This window comes from Odocoileus virginianus, chromosome 14 (assembly GCF_023699985.2).
Source record: "Odocoileus virginianus isolate 20LAN1187 ecotype Illinois chromosome 14, Ovbor_1.2, whole genome shotgun sequence".
NCBI classification, from domain to species: Eukaryota; Metazoa; Chordata; class Mammalia; order Artiodactyla; family Cervidae; genus Odocoileus; species Odocoileus virginianus.
The window spans coordinates 62740266-62759600 of NC_069687.1; the positions used below are offsets into that span (position 1 = coordinate 62740266).

Here is a 19335-nt window from a genome sequence, read left to right on the forward strand (position 1 = left end):
CAGTGTGATGATATTTGGAGATGGGACCTTTTGTAACTGGTTTGCATGTGGTCTTAATCCCCATAAAGGGATTAGTGTCCCTATAAGAAGAAACCACAGAGCTTGCTCTTTCTCTCCACAACGTGAGGACACAGGAAGAGGAAGCCGTCTGCAAGAGAACCCTCACCAGGGGAAAAATGAACCAGCACCTTGATCTTGGACTCTCCAGTTTCCGGAACTGTCAGAAATAATGCTTGCTGTATAAGCTACCCAGATGACCGTATTTTGTTACAGCAGCCCAAGCTGACCGAGACTGTTGCACTATGTCTACTACCTAGAAGAGTGCTTGGTGGGTGATGACATTGTCATAAATGTTGTTCGTTAAAACCTCCCCACAGTCCTCCGGGCAGAGCCTATATCCCAATTAGGAGGCACTCTGTTTCTCGTACTGAAATGATAGTAAGCAGCACGAAGCCGCAATCAAGCCCTGGGGTCCCTGTCCCCCTGTGTACACATGTCCAAGCTACATCTCAGGACTGACTGCCATCCTATTGTGACATGATGCATCTGTCTCCCCCACAAGATTAGGAGCTCTTCCTGGGATGAGTGGGAATTCCAGAGTAATGTCTCCTGAAGTAATTTGGGCAGCATGATTTTCTTGGTGGGTGTTTCCAGTCACAGAGCAGACCAGGAAAGGAGACCACTTTGCTGGGTGGGTGTAATCATGCAGGTTATTTTCACTTCAAGTAACAGAAAACCCTACTCAGGCTCAAGCGTTACAGGGAAGTGAAGCTCTTGGAGGTAGAACCGGCTTCAGGTATGGTCTGATCTAGTGACTGAACACTGTTGCTCAGCATCCATTTCCTTCCCAGCTTTCTGTGGACCTCTGTTAGCATCATCTCCACCCCAAAGCTGACTCCTCTCATGGTCACAAGAGAGCTAATAGGGCTCATCTTCCTCATTCATATCTCAAGGGAAAAAGGGTTTCTCTCCTCCACCACCTTAAAAGAACCTGGGGTTCCTCTTGCTGAAGCCACTCACACCACATTCCCACTCCTGAACCAATTCACTGTAGCAGGAATCAGGCCAATTGCCTTCAACCAAAAAAGAACTGGATAATTGCCTTCAACCAATCTGCAAACCACACGCTGGGAAATTTGGGATGTATTTAGGAATGAGGAAGGGGAATAGATGTTGGAGAGGTGACCGATAATTCCCAGCACAATGGGTCTTCCAGGACACCAGCTCTCCCAGGTGACTGCTGCCTCTGTCTCCACGCAGGATTAGTTCTGGGGTGCCCGCAGTCAAGTTATGGCTTTTGTGAGATATGAGTGAACTTAACCAAGGCTTTGGAATGTCTCTTTTAGAAATTAGTGGTGAACAGGCCAAGCATACAATTAAGTATTGGATCTTTCTACAAACACGCAAACACAGATACACACAGAACAGGGCATGGCATTAAGCCCTCACGCAGATCCCTTTCCCACGAGCTTGTCTTGTGCTGGAAGACCTCTGGTTAGACAATGTGGCAGATGACAGAATTGAAAGGCTCCATCGTAACTGAAGCAGATTCTCAGCAGCAGCTTTGCCCTCCGCACAGCATGGAATGCCTTTATGTAAGTGCATGTCTATGCATGATGACCCACAGCATCAATCTTGAGGGTTCTTGCTCTCTTTCCTCTCAATCTCATGTGCGCGCTGTCTCTCCCCAAGACTAACAGGAGCTAAGTGCTAGCGAAGTCTTGACTCTGTTAGAAGTGTTCCAGGCCCATAGGTAAGCTTCACACCTCAAAGCAAATCCCAGAAAGTTTCCTTGTCTCCTCCCACCTACCACAAGTCCCTCTGGAGTCTAAAATTCCCACACTGTCAAGCCTTTGGATTTGGGGGTCTTGAAAATGGAAGAAAATGATCTCTTGGAGCTATTAGAGCCACTGATGCTCAAGGGTGTTGCAGACCTTGAGGGGATAAAGCCTTAGGTGTGCACATCTCAACAGGAAGGAAGACAGCTTTAAACAAAGATCGGGCCAAAGGACACCCGAGGGTGCTGGGAAGTAGGTTGAAGAAACTGAATTTGAGATGGAAGGACACCAGCCTGCAACATTTCCCACAGGGCAACCGGGAGGCACCATGTTTCTTTTATCAAAACAATGGAAGGCAGCATGGGGCTGTGATTAAGTTCAAGAGTCTAACTTCCCGGGTCCAGACTCCAGCTCTGCCTCTAACTGTGTGACCCTGGACAAGTCTCTTCACCTTTCAATTCTCAGTTTCTTTATCTGCAAAAAGAGGATAATAATAAGACCATGTAGGATGATATTATAAATAACACAATCTAAAGATACATATTATATACTATCAGTGCTATAGTACAATATACATTGTATATATAATACTGTAGTGTTCTACACTACATATACTATTATATTATGCTATGTAATATGCACTTATATATTATACTATACTGAATAATATAATAGATTATACTATATATACTATATGTATTATAGTATTATACTATATTCCACAGTATAATATATATATATAATATACAATACTATATTATACTACATATCTGTAGTATATATAAGGGCTTCCCTGGTGGCTCAGTGATTAAGGACCTGCCTGCAATGCAGAAGACATGGGTTTGATCCCTTGGCTGGGAATATCCCCTGGGGAAGGAAATGGTAACCAACTCCAGTATTCTCACCTGGGAAATCCCATGGACAGAGAAGCCTGGCAGTCCACAGTCCATGGGGTGACTTAGTAACTAAACTTAGTGACTAAAACAACAACAACAACATGTAATATATATATATAAAATATTTTTATGTAGTTAAACTAATGTCTTTGTTTTTAATCCTTTCTGGATTTTGTGTCATACTTAGATCTTTTCCATTCCAAGATTAAACTTTATTCTTCCTATATTAGATTTCTTCTAATATAGTTGTGGTTCATTTTTTTTTATATTTAGGTCCATGATCCATTTGGAATTTATCACAGTCTATGTTATGAAATAGGAACCAAATTTTTTTACCTGAGTTGGTAAATATAATCTTTAATCTTGGAATGGAAAAGACCTAAGTATGGCACAAAACCCAGAAGGGATTAAAAACAAGGACATTAGTTTAACTACATAAAAATAAAAATATTATATATATACATAGGTGTACCAACACCAGTTAGGCTGCCCTGGTGGCTCAATGGAAAAGAATCCACCTGCAAAGCAGGAGTTGCAGGAGATGCAGGTTCGATCCCTGGGTCAGGAAGATCCCCTGGAGGAGGCTATGGCAACTCCACTCCAGTATTCTTGCCTGGAGAATCCAAAGGACAGAGGAGTCTGGTGGGCTACAGTTCATAGGGTCACAAAGAGTCAGACACAACAGAAGCTACTTAGCACACACACACACACACACACACACACGTATAAAAATATATGTATATAATATATAGCATACTGTAGCATACTATATACATATAATATATAGTATGTATAAACAGTATGTTTATGTAATATGTGTATATACAGTATAATATGTATATATGTTATTGCATGGTTGGTGGTGATTTAGTCACTAAGTTGTGTCCAACTCTTATGATCCCCCATGAACCCTAGCCCACCAGGCTCCTCTGTCCATGGGATTTCCCAGGCAAGCATACTGAAATGGGTTGCCATTTCCTTCTCCAGGGTATCTTCCTGACCCAAGAATCAAACCCAAATCTCCTGCATTGCAGGCAGATTCTTTACTGCTGAGCCACCAGGAAAGCCGCATTATAGTATGCTGCATTCTATACACACAGTATTGTATGTGTGTGTGTAATATGTAATATGAGTGCATGCTTGTGCAGTTGCTTGAGTTGTGTGTGACTCTTTGTGACCCTATGGACTGCAGCCCACCGGGCTCCTCTGTCCATGGGATTCTCCAGGCAGGAATATTGCAATGGGTTGCTATGCTCTCCTCCAGGGGATCTTTCCAACCCAGGAATCAAAACTACACCTCCTGCATTGCAGGCAGCTTCCTTACTGCTGAGACACAGGGGAAGCCCCAATATGTAGGATCAGTTCAGTTCAGTGGCTCAGTCGTGTCTGACTCTTTGTGACCCCATGGACTGCAGCACGCCAGGCTTCCCTGTCCATCACCAACTCCCAGAGCTTACTCAAACTCGTGTCCACTGAGTCGGTGATGCCTTCCAACCATCTCATCCTCTGTCGCCCCCTCTCCTCCTGCCTTCAATCTTTCCCAGCATCAGGGTCTTTTCCAATGAATCAGCTCTTCACATCAGGTATTATGTTGTGGACTGTAGCCTACCAGGCTCCTCCATCCATGGGATTCTCCAGGCAAGAATACTGGAGTGGGTTGCCATTTCCTTCTCCAGGGGATCTTCCTGACCCAGGGATTGAACCTGGGTCTCCCACATTGCAGGCAGATGCTTTAACCTCTGAGCCACCAGGGAAGCTCATATTATAATATAGCATGTTTTATATATACTGTATATTATAGTGTATATTTACTGTATACTATATAATATAAACATACAGTATACTATATATACTATATAATGTGTGTATGTGTATATTATACAATATATATGTTATATGATGCTTACATACTATATATAATATAGAGAATATTACACTATATACTGTAGGGGTATGATATACTATAGTGTTAGACATCGAAACCCTTGCCATTGCTTCAGGGGATGCGAGGACTCTTCCCTGCCCTTGACTTCACACTTGAGTATGTTATTTGCTTTGACCAATGAGCTGCTAATAATGGCCTGAAATACACCTGTGTGACTAGCATGCCCTCTTGTGATCTTGCCTTAGCCCAAGGAACTACCTAATATAAGGAGGATTACATGGAACAGATCTGGATCCAGCCTACCACAGAAGCCCGACCCAGCCAAGTTCCATGCAGATCAGGAAAAACCCAGCTGACCTGCAGACATGTGAGCGGAACACCTCTGAGATTGTGTTTGCTTATTACACAGGCAAAGCTACATGTATAGTAAATACTCAATATTCATGTTATAATTATTAGTATAGAAACTGCACATGGCTCATACAACTAGGGTGTTCATTTGAAATGTCAGGTTGGTGCTACTTGCTGTCATACAAAAGTTACACTGCAAGCTCTCATGGGCCCATTGAGGTCTGAGCCAGTAGGCATCCCATGGTGTGGTTGACCAATGGAATTGTTAGCACACTTCCCCTCTGATCTGCACCAGTGTTGGTCTCCAGTTCTCTATGGCATCACCACATTCTCCACTGACCCATTTGAGCAATGCTTATGAAGTGCCTTCCACATGTGCTAGGCAAGAGCACAAACCACAACGAACAGGGCAGATGAGGCTGAGCGTGCAAGGACTGCATTCTAATGTGTGTGTGGGGGGGGTGGGTACAGGTAACAGACACACATGAAGAAACAAGACCGATGAGAGAATAGACCGATGAGAGCTACAAGGGCAATAAACGGGAAGCAGCCAGAGAGTAGCTGGGAAGGCCATTTCATCTAGGGGTCTAGCAGGGGTGAAGGGCAAGTACAAACTGCAGTGTCTGGGGAACCAAAAGGAGCCGTGTGGTCTGAGAGCGGCATGGGAGAGGCGAGTAGCTAGAGAGATCCCATCCACATTCCTTCCCCTCAAGCTTCTTTGTCAACAACTTTCCAATCATGTTCCTTCCAAGTCGCTGACCATCCAGCCAAACCACTGGCCACAGCCCATGAATCAGTACATCACCGGCCACTTCTCCTTCTAAGCAAAGTGAACAACACAGTGCACGCCTCAGAGTTCTGCCCACTGCAAGGATTTCCCTTCACACCATCCTCCAGGGATGCCCCAGAGAGAGGCTGTAGTATAGAGTCTGCAGCCATCCACTTTAAGGTGGGGCCTGCATGTTGTGCAGAAACATCTGTAAACCAGACCCCAGACCTCCCTCCTTCTATCAGTGGACCATACAGAGCTCCTGATGAGGCCATGGGTGCAGGTTGGGAGACAGAAGGCCATGCAGCAGGAGTGGGACCACGGTGCCTGGGCCACTTCGTTGTGTTCATTTACTCGTGTCCTCAAGGCCCAACCACGTGTATATCACCTCCACGTTGAAAATGAGTTATTGCAGTGCACAGCTGACTTTATGGTTTGGAGGATCAGATAACAGCCAGTGCATGAGAGGCAGCTCAGACCTATGGTAACTCGCTGGCCCAAAGTTAAGTGTTCAGTCTCTACTAAGGCCCAGTATCAGGCCAAGAGCTGTTTCTCAAAAGAATAGTTATCTGCAGATGATGGCAGGGTCATGCCCCCAAATCCTAAAGGCCTGTGCTGGGATTCCCCAAGAAGAGCCAGCCAAAGGCTCCCAGCAGTTCCTTATCAGCCACTGCCACTTCAAGCACCACCGGATGGGCTGGATCTTCTGGCCTAGAGCATCTGGTTTGGCTGGATAGTCAGGGACTTGGAAGGAACGTGACTGGAAAGCTGGTGACAAAGAAGCTTGGGGAGAAGGAATGTAGATGGGCTCTATCTGGGTTCATCATGCCCTGAGCAGCCTAGACCTACTGTCAAGCCTTCTCTTCTTCTGGCCACCACTCAAAATAAGCAGCCTTGGGGGCCACTTCAGGAAATGATGCACAGCAACCCCCAAATGAGGAATATGTTGACTCCAAAATCCAAAGAGCCCCTGGAGAAAGAAAGGCAGGCCCCATGGATGGCAACACACCAGGCGTTCCCATCCTTCACCATCTCCCAGAGTTGGTTCAAACTCATGACAAGTCAATGATGCCATCCAACCATCTTGTCCTCTGTCATCCCCTTTTCTTCCTGCCTTCAATCTTCCCCAGCATCAGGGTCTTTTCCAAGGAGTCGGCTCTTCGCATAAGGTGGCCAGAGTATTGGAGCTTTAGCATCAGTCCTTTCAATGAATATTCAGGGTTGAGTTCCTTTAGGATTGACTAGTTTGATCTCCTTGCTGTCCAAGGGACTCTCAAGAGTCTTCTATAGCACCACAGTTTGAAGGCATCAGTTCTTTGGTGCTCAGCCTTTTTTATTATCCAACTCTCATATCCATACACGACTACTGAAAAAAACATAGTTTTGACTATGCAGACCTTTGTAGGCAAGGTAATGTCTCTGCTTTTTAATATGCTGTCTAGGTTTGTCTTAGCTTTTCTTCCAAGGAGAAAGCATCTTTTAATTTCATGGCTGCAGTCTCTGAGTTTCCACCGAGTTAAGCTTAGGATAATCCACTATCATTCTCCAAAATCCATCTGTCTTCTGCACAGGCCAAACAGGTGAATTGAATGGGGTGTGGATTATCGAGCCAGTCAAGCTGACATGTAAAATTAATGATCACAGGTAGTCAGGATACGAGCCTCCTTCCCAGGTGGTGCTAGTAGTAAAGAACTCCCCTGCAATGCAGGAGATGCAAGAGACTCTGCTTCGATACCTGGGTTGGGACAATGCCCTGGGGAAGGAAATGGCAACCCACCCCAGCATTCTTGCCTGGAAAACTCCACAGACAGAGGAGCCTGATGGGCTATAATACATGGGCTCACAAAGAGTCAGACTTGACCGAGCATCTGCACACACATACACACACACAGCCTTGTAGGCAGAAATGTGAGCATCTTGAAGAAGCTGCTGGAAGCATTCAGAGCTCATGCGGAGGACTCTTCATGAGAAGACCAGCCCAGGAAAGAAGCAGAGTTTCTTGCAGGCGTGATCACTTCATAGGGAATGGCGCTAACTGTTGGTAACTGGAAGAATCTATTTTCCTCTTGGGAAATGAAACTGTGTAGTCACTGGGGAAAAGGTGGTGGTCAAGCTGTTGTGTTCTGTGGCCTGAATGATGCTGAGGGGTGTGTGCCCTTGGAAAATTAAAAAGAAATCAAGCAGGCTTCCCTGGTTGTTCAGGGGTAAAGACTCTGCCTGCCACTGCAGGAGACATGGGTTTGATCTCTGACCTGGGAAGATCCCACATGCCACATGCCACGGAGCAACTAAACTCAGGTGCCAGAACTACTGAGCCTGTGCTCTAGAGCCGGGAAGCCACAACTACCGAAGCCCGTGTGCACTAAAGCCTGTGCCCGGCAACAAGGGAGGCCACCACAATATGAGGCTCCAGCATGGCAACTAGAGGAGCCCTGCTCTCCTCAACGAGAGGAAAGCCCGAGCAGCGATGAAGACCCAGCACCGCCAGAAGTAAAATAAATTAATTAAACTTTTTTTAAAGAAAAGAAAAAAGAAACCAACCAGGACTTCCCGGTTGTACAGTGGATGAGAGTCCAAGAGCCAGTGCAGGAGACACATGCTCACCCCCTGGTCTGGGAACACTCCATACGCTGCGGAGCATCTGAGCCTGTGTGCCACAACTGCTGAAGCCAGAGCCCTCCAGGGCCCGTGAGCCACAGCCAGCGAGACCACAGGCTGCAGCTCCTGAGGCCCACGCTCCTGGAGCTTATGTGCCACAACAAGAGGCCACGGCCATGTGCTACCACCAAGGGCTGCCCCCACTCACCGCAACTAGAGAAAGCCCATGCACAGCAACGAAGAGCCAGCACACCCCAAAATAAAAGTAAATGAATACTATACTCCAACAGAAAACAAACATTTTCTTAAAAAGAAACAAACCACAGGTCATAAGGAGAGAGGGATCTGTGGTGGAAATTTGTCTCCTTGAGTGGTGACAACTTTGTACCACATCTGTTTAGCTAAGCTGAAACAATCTTTTCCAGAATTCTCTTCCATGCCAGAATTTTCCAGAATTCTGGGCACAGGAGAAATTTGTGCAGGAGTTGGAAGATGGACATGATACTGCAGCCACGTTTAGGCTCAGAATCCATGCTCAGGGTCATGCTGCAGCTGGAGCTCGCTATCACTCACCTTGCTGGCATCAGGCAGGAGCCAGGCTGCATCTCTTGCAGCCCCACCTTGGATCTCCTCTTCTGGCTTCTCTGGGTCCTGGGCCAGCACTGCTGCTCCATGAGAAAGTGCATGAGCTTCTACTGCAGGGATTCCACATCCTGCAGGTGGGATGTTTGAAAGCGGATGAAACTGATGCAGGTCCCAGCTTCCTCCTTGTGGGTCCCAGCTGGATCTGGCTTCCCCCACTTCACAACCCCCTCCTCCTCAATGCCAACCTTGTTGACTTCAGGCCCCGTGCCAGACGCAGACATAAGAGACTTACAGAGCGTGGTACCAGCTCCCACGAGTGCACAAGCTCAGAACCTTAAATCCTTCATTCTACATTACAGATGTTCCAGTTCTCTGATGGAAGCCCAATTGCCACATACCCCTTCATTCATCCTCTAAAGTTTGAGCAGAGGAAAACCTTCCCATCCAGCTGGTATCTAAAGTCTGAAGACTTTATGGGTCTGAAGACTCATGAAAGGGTTGACCCTTCTCTGTGCAGAAGGTCCCAAGGAGGAGGTAGTGACAGACAGGACAGACTCAAAGGCAGTCCAGTGCTTATGACTTTGCCTTCCAACGCAGGAGCCATGTGAGTTCGATCCCTGGTTGGGGAGCTAAGATTCCACAAGCTTCATGACCAAAAAACTCAAAACATAACACAGAAGCAATGTTCTAGCAAATTCAATAAAGACTTTCAAAATGGTCCACATTAAAAAAAAAAATCTTAAAAGGAAAGGTAGAGCTAGAAGTTTATGGGGGATCCAAGTGAGGGGAGTCAGGAGAATGAGGGACGTATTTGTGGGACTGCTCCAAAACTCTGTTCCTAACGCATGTATATGGAGAATAAATCAGCTAAAATCCTCTTTACAGAACCCAGACCCTGACCTGTGCTTCGGAGAAGGTCCACAGAGAAGAAGAAACTGACCTGACGTCTTAGTCTGACGGAGGTGTCACATCTGGGAGCTGAGGCACCTTCTGTACCTGATTGCTGACAGGACGCCTGCCTCCTACATGGATGCTGGAGCAGAGAAGATCGCCAAAAGCACAGCGGTCCCCAGGGCTGAGACAGCCCAGGCCTGTTGCCCTCATCTTTCTGCTTCCCGGCAGGGATAAGGGACATCCACACACAACAGGAAGGAAGACCCTGCTCTGTGTATCACACTGGCACTTAGGAAACTGATGCTGCCTCTCTGGGCACAGCAACCCCAGAGCAACAGTGCCTCAAAAGAGCAGGGGTCCTTTCAAAGTGTGAAGGATGGTGACCTTTCACCCCCCCACCTCCTGTGCTCCTTCAGATGCCAATCATTGTCGCCCTGGCAATGCCTGCCTACTCCCCTGCCAGTGGGATTCAAGTGGTCACCGACTTCATCACCCCCTTTGCTTGCAAGTAACAGGAGGGTGAGTAGAACAATATATGTGGACCAGCCGGATAATAAGAGGCCAGATGTGACTTCGAGTGATGGCGTTCAGTTCTGCAGAAACTACAGAACTGACCTAAATCACAGAGTTCCCAGGGCAGGGACAAGAGGATGTCATGGCCCCAGGGGAATCCCACCCTGGGCCACTGGGGATCCCGAGACCAAGGCTGGGAGATGGTTGGGGGTCGGGGGTTGCCCAGCAAGATCTTGTGAGCCAGCTGAGGCTGCCATAATCTGGGTCCTTCTCTTCCCTAATGTGTGTAGTATCCCTGTAAGGTCCAGGATGGTGACATTTTAAAATCTTTTCTCAAAATGAAACCTTTTTTATAACCCAATACGTAAAATGGTTCCCAAAAGCTGAACTGCTCTGGTGGAGTACAGATGCTGGGGCTGTGCACTGCAAGCCCTCCAAAGCCCCTGATGCAGCCGGTTCCATCCTCAGATGCCCCCGAGGGGGCCCTAAGGAGCTCCGGACTCCTGAGAGCAAAGAGTGGAACCATCTAACAGAAGCAGCCCAGAGGGAGCCCCACTGGGTGGCAAGGAGCCCACTGCAAAAAGACCATAGCATTCGTGTTGGGGAGGGGGAGAGGGAAGGGGGTGAGGTCAGATTTAACAGGAGCAATAATAACTACAAGCACGCATGCTTAGTCGCTCAGTCGTGTCAACTCTTTGCGACCCCAAGGACTGCAGCCCACCAGGCCCCTCTGTCCAAGAGATTCTCCAGGCAAGAATACTGGAGTGGGTTGCCATGCCCTCCTCCAGGGGATTGTCCCACCCCAGGGATCGAACCCAGGTCTCCCACACTGCAGGCAGATTCTTAACCATCTGAGCCACCAGGGAAGCCCAGTAATAACTCAGACACCATTTATTACATGCCTGTAATATGACAGCAAGCCTTGCAAGGTAAGAGATACTGCTCCCACCTGTAAGTGAGGATGTGTGTGTGTGTGTGTGTGTGTGTGTATTAATCAATCACTCAGTCGTGTCCAACTCTTTGCGATTCCAAGGACTGTAGCCTGCTCGAAGAAGCAATTTTCTGGCTCACACACCTGAGATTCAAACCAAGCTGTGGAAGCTCCAAAGCCCACGCTATAGAAGAGGTATAACCGCCCCTGCCTTCCTGGCACCCCAGCTTCTCTGGGGAGCCTCCCTTGCCTGTTCTGGTGGGGCAGCCCACCACAGTGGCCTGCCCCTCCTCCTCACCCTGGCCCAGCTCAGGAGGGTCAGCCAGTCTGGCTGATAAAAGTACTCCACTCCCTCAAAACAGTGCTCAGGCCACAGGGTTGTGGATGACACAGTCAGGACCAATCAGAGTCCGGGCCTCAGACAGAGCGTCCAGGGAGAGGGACGGTCTCTCCTCCCACCAGGATCACTAACCCAGGAATGTGTGTATCTGGCGCGTGGCTAGCAGCCGTCTCCCCACCACGGGGTCTGCAGGCGCTGGGCTTCAGAGAGCCGAACAGAGTGGCAGACACAGTTGATGGAGAAATGACCTCTCCCCACTCCTGAGCCTGAGTCCAGCAGGATGGCTTTTGGCTCCATAACCTCCCCCAGGCCCATCCCAGGTCTGTGAGCCAATAGTCCCTGTTCCCTCTCTTGAAGTGTGACTTAAGCACATGCAGAGCAGCTAACACATGTGCGGTCCTCTGTGATGAAGACAACAGCTGTGTCTGCAGCCTGTGCCCAGGGGATCTGAGCCCGTGGAGGTGCCTCTGAAGTCATCTTTGCCCCCATCTCAGTGTAAGAAGCTCCACTTTGACCTGCTTTGAATATTGGGCTTCCTCATCAGATCTGGATGGAAGAAAGCACAGTGCTCTGAAAATATTAAATGACAAAAAGAGAGAGAGAGCTTGAAAACCCCTGCTGTCACTAACTTGGACCCAGTGAGTATTTAGTCATGGGAACAATATGAAGGAGACAACAGTGGGAAAGGAGTAGTCTCCTGGAGGTGCTCAGGACAGATTAGAGGAGGGAGGATCCTCAAGAAGTCTTCATCCCAGGCACAGGCCACGGAAGGCCTCCGATGCCTTGACACATCTTGGGATCCCAAGCAGTCTTGGTTTTTTTTAAGCAAGACCTCAAGCCAGTATCCCCCGGCAGTACATCAGGGGCTAGAAGACAAGGACACGGGGCCTGGGGATGTGGGTCAGGGGGAGCCCTGGGCAGCTGCAGAGCCATGGAGGAACCTGGGCCAGGCGGGCAGGGCCAGAGGAGAGCCGAGCGCAGGAAGGACCTAGCCTCTGGCCAGCCTTGGAGAATCTTCAAGGACTGCACAATGGCTCTGGCAGCCCCCGTGGACATGACCAAGTGAACCCCGGAAATACTCTGGATGCTTCTCAGTAGAGTCCTCTATCCACCCAGCAGTACAAGGACAAGGGGTTCTGCGGCTCGAGATGGAAGCGGGGTCACCATCTTGTCCCAGTCTGCCTGCAACTTTCCCTATTTTCAAACTGGAAGTTCTGTTTCCCAGGAAATGCCTCCATCCCAAGTAAACCAGGATGTCTTGCCACCCTCAGACGGTGCGGAACTATGCAGCTGAAGATGGGGAAAGAACCTGGCCCATATCAGGGCTAAGTGCAATCCTGACGGGAAACACTAAGAATTCAGAACAATCTGCTCGTGAACTTTGTCAGGAGACTGGGGAACCGGCTCTGCCCAGCAGATGTGGAGAGCAGGGTGTGTCAAGCGGGCAACATGCAAGCACCCCTCAGTCACCCATTTGACCCAAAATAAGAGAAGGAGGCACATATTCCCCTTGGAGTCTTCTTTCAAGTGGAACTCCAAAGACTCTTCATCACATGAAGAAATTCCAGTATTGCCCCCACGACTCAGCTTCTGCTCTGGTTTCTGGAGCCATTTCAGGCCAGCGAGGAGTGAGGAGAGAGGGAAGCCAGGGCCCAAGAACCCCGAGAGATCGTCAGTGCCTTTCTCAGCTGGAAGCCAAGAGGTCTGAGGTGTGACCCATCGCTGAGGATCCAGCGATGAGTCCCATCCTTCCCTGCATTCAGGATCACCTCCTGGCACCCCTCCAAGCCTGCTGCCAGCTGTGCCCCTTCCGTAACTCCTGGAAAACACACCTCCACCTCACCTGCCTGTCCGTCCTTGGGGAGTCAGCCACACCTCCCCCTGGAAGCCTCCCATCACCCCCTCAAAGTGAAGCCTGTACCAGCCCCCCACCCCCAAAGGCCATGGCCTGGGTCTGAGATCATCCAGCCGCACGGTCCTCTCACCACCAGACGCTGCCCTCCTTGCCTCCTACCCTCAGGGCAGCATCGCACACAGGACTGAGCCCAGAGGAGATGCCGCCGCCAGCCCTGACGCAGGGAGGGAGGGAGGGAGGGACAGAGGGAAGAGGGGGATCTCCAGGTCCCAAGGAAGTGACACACAGTGATCAGAGACAGGTTAGCCTTCCAAAGATACACCTAAGTACCCTAGAGGGCAGCAATGTCAAAAGGCGGGATAAAACCCACCCCGCGGACCCTGTCCCACAGGGATCCCCCCATACCTCCTATGAATGCTGTCCTACCCCACTGGGACTCAAGGTCGCTCTGAGGAGCTGAAGAGCAGGCTACACAGAAGTGCTAAAGGAGAAGCCTGCAGATGCATCAGAGAATCTGCCTCTGGGCTCCCGTGGACATGCACTGCCATCAGTGTCAGAGGGCGGATCAGGGTGGGGAACACATGTAAATCCACGGCTGATTCATGTCAATGCATGGCAAAAACCACTACAATATTGGAAAGTAATTAGCCTCCACCTAATAAAAATAAATTTAAAAAAAGACACAGGCAATATATGACCATTAACACGGTGCTGTTGTGCAAAGTGATAGTTATCTGGAGAAGAGGAACATCTGGCTTTGGTTCCCACTCTGGGGGTGAAGAGCTTGCTATGGCTCCATGCTGCCCCACGGCCTGAGGGACCACCCCCGACACGGCCACAGGGAGGCCCTCCCTCCCCTGTAAGGCCAGCTCAAAGCTGTCTCCTGTAAGGACCCTCCCAGAACCCCTAGATGAGAGTGGCCTGGGTTTTCTGAGTGCCTGGGGCCTTGGGGGAGGAGCTGTGTTTTGCAGACTATCTGCCAGGGTTCAAATCCCTACGTCCAACTGCTTATCTGTGCGCCCAGGACCCAGTCACCTCCCTCTCTTGACTCAGTTTCCTCACCTATAAAACATGTCATGTCTGACTCTTTGCGACCCCATGACCTGAAGCCCACCAGGCTCCTCTGTCCATGGGATTTTCCAGGCAAGAATACTGGAGTGGGTTGCAATTCCTGACTCCAGGGAATCTTCCCAACCCAGGATCAAACCCGGGTCTCTCGCATTGCAGGCAGACTCTTCACCATCTAAGCCACTAGGGAAGCCCTATAAAATCCAGATGGTGACAAAACCCACCTGTTGGGGGTGCTGACACAGTGAGTTAATATATGCAAAATGCTAGCGACAGAGTCAGACATGAAGGAGGCCACTAGTGTTTTTTTTTCTTTTTTTAATTTTTTAAGTTGGAAGATAATTGCTTTATAATGTTGTGCTAGTTTCTGCTGTACAACATGAGTCAGCTATACACACACACACACACACACACACACATATTAAAAAGCAGAGACAAAGGTTCCTCTAGTCAAAGCTATGATTTTTTCAGTATTCATGTACAGATGTAAGTTTAACCATAAAGAAGACTGTGTGCCTAAGAATTGATGCTCTCAGATTGTGGTGCTGGAGAAGACTCTTGACAGTTCCTTGGACAGCAAGGAGATCAAATTAGTCCATCCTAAAGGAAATCAACCCTGAATGTTCACTGGAAGGACTGATACTGAAGCTGAAGCTCCAATACTTTGGCCACCTAATGCCAAGAGCCAACTCATTGGAAAAGATCCTGCTGCTGGGAAAGATTGAGGACAGGAGAAAAGGGCGACAGAGGATGAGATGGTTGGATGGCATTATTGACTCAATGGACATGACTTTGAGCAAGCTCCAGGAGATAGTGGAGGACAGAGGAGCCTGGCGTGCTGCAATCCATGGGGCCGAGAAACGTTGACACGACTAAGTGACTGAACAATCTCTTCTCCCTCTGGAGCCTCCTTCCCACCACCCCTCCTGTCTGACCCCTCTGGATCGTCACAGAGCATCAGGCTGAGCTCCTGGTGCTACATAGCAACCTCCTTCTAGCTCTCTATTTTAAACATGGTAGCTGCTGTGTTTGATGGTATTATTATCATTTCTCTCAGGATAAAGATCGTATCCTTTCTTACACAATTACCACTGATGTACTCTAGACTGGAAACACCTCCAGAGAAGAAATCATCGACCCAAATCTGGGTTTTGCTCTCAGCCCTGTGTGGCTCTCATAGAGTAAATATAAACTGATAAGTATTTCCTCAAGGAACATGCAGGTGCATTATAGGGAAGACACTTTCTGGCCCACTGCTCGCTCTAGAAAAATTAAGTCTTGACACTAGGAATATTCAGCAACCCTTTCCCTCCCCCAGCAACTTGGGCTGCGACAGCGACCGCATTCAGAGGCAGCAGGTGAGGGAGGGCTTTTCGAGGCTTTACTCCTCTTTACTTTTTTCTTGTCCCCCTCCACCTCCTTTCCCACCAACACAGAGGAGATGATGCATGGAAACTCTACAGCAGAAATTAGGAATCTGCGATCAGCGGAATAAAGAAGAACCACATGGCAAATCGAATAAGTCTTCCAGGCTCTACTGTCTTGGACAAATCAGCCCGAGGCTCTGTGCCTTGGTGTTCCTCATCTAGGAAATGGGGCTAAGATATCAACAGCTGGTCTCGGGGAGGAATAAGCAAGCTCGCAGTGGACTGCACAGTGTGGGGCCAGGCACCTGGTAGAAACTCTGGGTTCTGAGGGCTGGGAGAGCTTGAGAGCTCAGTCGTGTCCGACTCTGTGTGACCCCACGCACTGTAGCCCGCCAAGCTCCTCTGTCCGTGGGATTCTCCAAGAAAGAATTCTGGAGTGGGTTGCCATTTCTATTTGGACACATTAAACCAAAGCCCTCAAGGGCAGAGGGAGCGGCTTGTTTAGACTCACCTTGGTTTACTTTTCCCAACAGCTTACATTGCCGTGGGCATACCATAGCATTCCACAGACATCTCAGAAGAATTGAGAGCCTCCTCAAGAAGAAGGAAGCATATGCCATGGAGGACTCAAGGCTAAAACTCAGATTTCCTACCTCCAAGAGAGTTGGAGATGCCAACACTTTTTTGACAGTCAGTGGCCACACGCACAAAAAACAAGAAATGTCTGAGGGTGCCAAGGTCCCGATCTGGCTGGGCACGATTGACTAGGTTTTCAAGGTGGAAATAAAATGAAAGGAACACCCATTAATAATGTGAAATGTTAAAACCGAGGGAAAAAATGCAAGCCCTCCCCATCCTGGGCAACTAGAACAAAGGAAAGGGACAAAAAAGAGGCAAAACAAAAAAGAGATGGAGTGAAGGGAAACTAAGGAAGAAAAAGAGCAATCGAAGCAGGAAAGAGAACTGGGAAGGAAGAAGGAGGTTCCATGAGAGTTGCAGGAACACCAGCAGCAAAACCACTGAAGAAAGCGGTGGGGAGGTCGTGGGTGCAGTCGCAGAGAAGGATTCTCCAACATGCAGCCGTGGACAGATCATAGCTCATTCAAACTGTGGAAGTGTAATTCATGCTCAAGAGCCAGAAGCCTTAACCTGGAAACCTGAACAACTGCAGTGCATTTGAGACTGAGTTTTTAAAACTGGTAGCAGTGGGAGAGACAAAGCCAGGTTCTGCTCAGCTTTCCAATCTGGATCTGAGTAGGAAAATGAGAAATATTTCAGCCACACAGACAAGGCAAGACAAGACTTCCCTAATCTGAGTACTGCTCTAGCTGAGTCCTTGTTTGTCCTCAGATGGCGCAAGCTAGTGGGTCAAAAGGACTAGGGTCCATTCCAGCTCCCGACCCTGTAACACAGTCAGTGGAGATGGGTTATTCTGGCTGCCTCCGGTTGCATTCTGTCTCTTGGGGGCATCCTGGACCTGTATGCCCACCTCCCCCCGTCCCCAGGCCTCCCTCAGCACCCATGGGAAGCCGACTGCACCCTCCAGCTCTGTGGGAGGGTGCCTGGTGTGTTGCTGATGTTCAGTGGCTAAGTCCGGTCCAACTCTCTGCGACCCCATGGATTGCTGCACACCAGGCTCCTCTGTCCTTCACTCCCTTGGAGTTTGCTCAAATTCATGTCCATTGAGTCAGCGATGTTACCTAACTAACTCATCCTCTGCCACCCGCTTTTCCTTTGGTTTTTAATCTTTCCTAGTACCAGGGTATTTTCCAACCAGTCAGCTCTTTGCATCAGGGGGCCAAAGTATTGGAGCTTCAGCAACATAATCAGTCCTTCCAATGAATATTCTGGACTGATTACCTTTAGGATTGACTGGTTTGATCTCCTTGCAGTCCAAGGGATTCTTAAGAGTCTTCTCCAGCACCACAAATCAAAAGAATCAACTCTTCAGTCCTTAGACTTCTCTACGGTCCAACTCTCACATTCATACATGACTACTGCAAAAACCATAGCTTTGACTAGATGGACCTTTGTCGGCAAAGTGATGTCTCTGCTTTTTAATACACTGTCAAGGTTTGTCATAGCTTTCCTTCCAAGGAGCAAGCATCGTCAAAGCTAATTCGTATAATCCTACTGTCCTAGTCACATAGGTGACTCAGGGTTGGTTCACATTCCCTAAACTGGTCCAATAAGAGTAAAACCCAAGATTTTGTATCACGGTTAAAGAAAGAAAGGTTCTCCTCTGCTGGATATGAAATAGGAGTACTGGGACACAGGGGTGGGGTAACCATCTCATGACAATGAGGAGAGAATCGATGAAACTGGAGCCAACTCAGAAGCCGCAGAGTGGAGACTTTAATCTAGGTTGTAGTACTTCTGGATCAAGCTGTTCCTGAGACCTTCAGTCTGTTCATTTAAGTGAATCAACAAATTCTCTCTTATGATCGATCTGGTTGGAGTTTTCTATCATATGCAATGGAAAGGTTCCTAACACAATGTCTTATTGATTTCATGAATGAGTACTTTGTGTTGTAAGTAATAATAATAATAAAAGGATAATACTAATGAATAATAAAGATAAGTGCTAAATACATATGGGAAATAAATTTCAGCACATCAAATCATTTCATTTTCTCAGGGGCTCACCACACACCTATCAACATGGTTAAAATTTTAAAAAGTGACTATATCAAGTGTTAGTGAGGATTCAGAAGAGCCAGAACTCACAGTCCTCAAGAAGATTAGTGTTATGTATAATAACTATATTGGTGCATACCCATGTTCACTGTAGCACTACTCACAATAATCAAGATTTGAAAGCAACCTAAGTGTCAACAGATGAATGGTTAAAGATGTGGTACATATAGGTACAATGAAATATTTTTCAGCCAAAGAACAATATTCAGCCATTTACAATAACCTGAATGGACCTTGAGGGCACTATGCCAAGTAGGAAAAGTCAGAAAAAGACAAATAGTGTGTGATCTCATTTATATGGAATCTAAAAAAAGCCAAATTTGTGAAAACAGAGAGCAGAAGGGTGGTTACCTGGGGCTGGGAGTGGGGGAATTGGGAAGATATTATTTGAAATTACAAACTTGCAACCAGTAGATAAATAAGTTCTGGAGATAGATGCACAGCATATTGATTACAGTCAACAATATTGTGTTAACAAACTTCCAAACTGCTGAGAGACTAGATCCTAATTCTCACCATAAAGAAATGGTAATTATGAGATGCAGCAGAGGCAGGTGTTAGATAATACTACAGCGGTAAATATATCACAATATAAAGATGTATCAAACCACTGTAACTGTGTGCAATCAAACTTACACAATTTTATATATGACAATTATATCTCAATTATAATAATTACTGGAAGTAATAATCACCACTGGGAGTGATGACCACGATTTACAGGGAATTCATTGAGAATGGCGGGACTCCACAGGCAGAAGGCTCTCCATGCACATATGAGAAGATAAATAATCATAATGAGAAAGAC

General features: G+C 47.8%; 1 long non-coding RNA gene across 1 annotated transcript in view; it reads right to left on the bottom strand.

The window, feature by feature from the left end:
• Positions 1–1126: 1126 nt before the first annotated feature.
• Positions 1127–19335, bottom strand: part of LOC110141656 (uncharacterized) — a 65048-nt gene continuing 46839 nt past the window's right edge. The window contains exon 2 of the long non-coding RNA XR_011491283.1: positions 1127–2252. This is a non-coding gene — a long non-coding RNA (uncharacterized lncRNA). The remainder of the gene's footprint in view (positions 2253–19335) is intronic.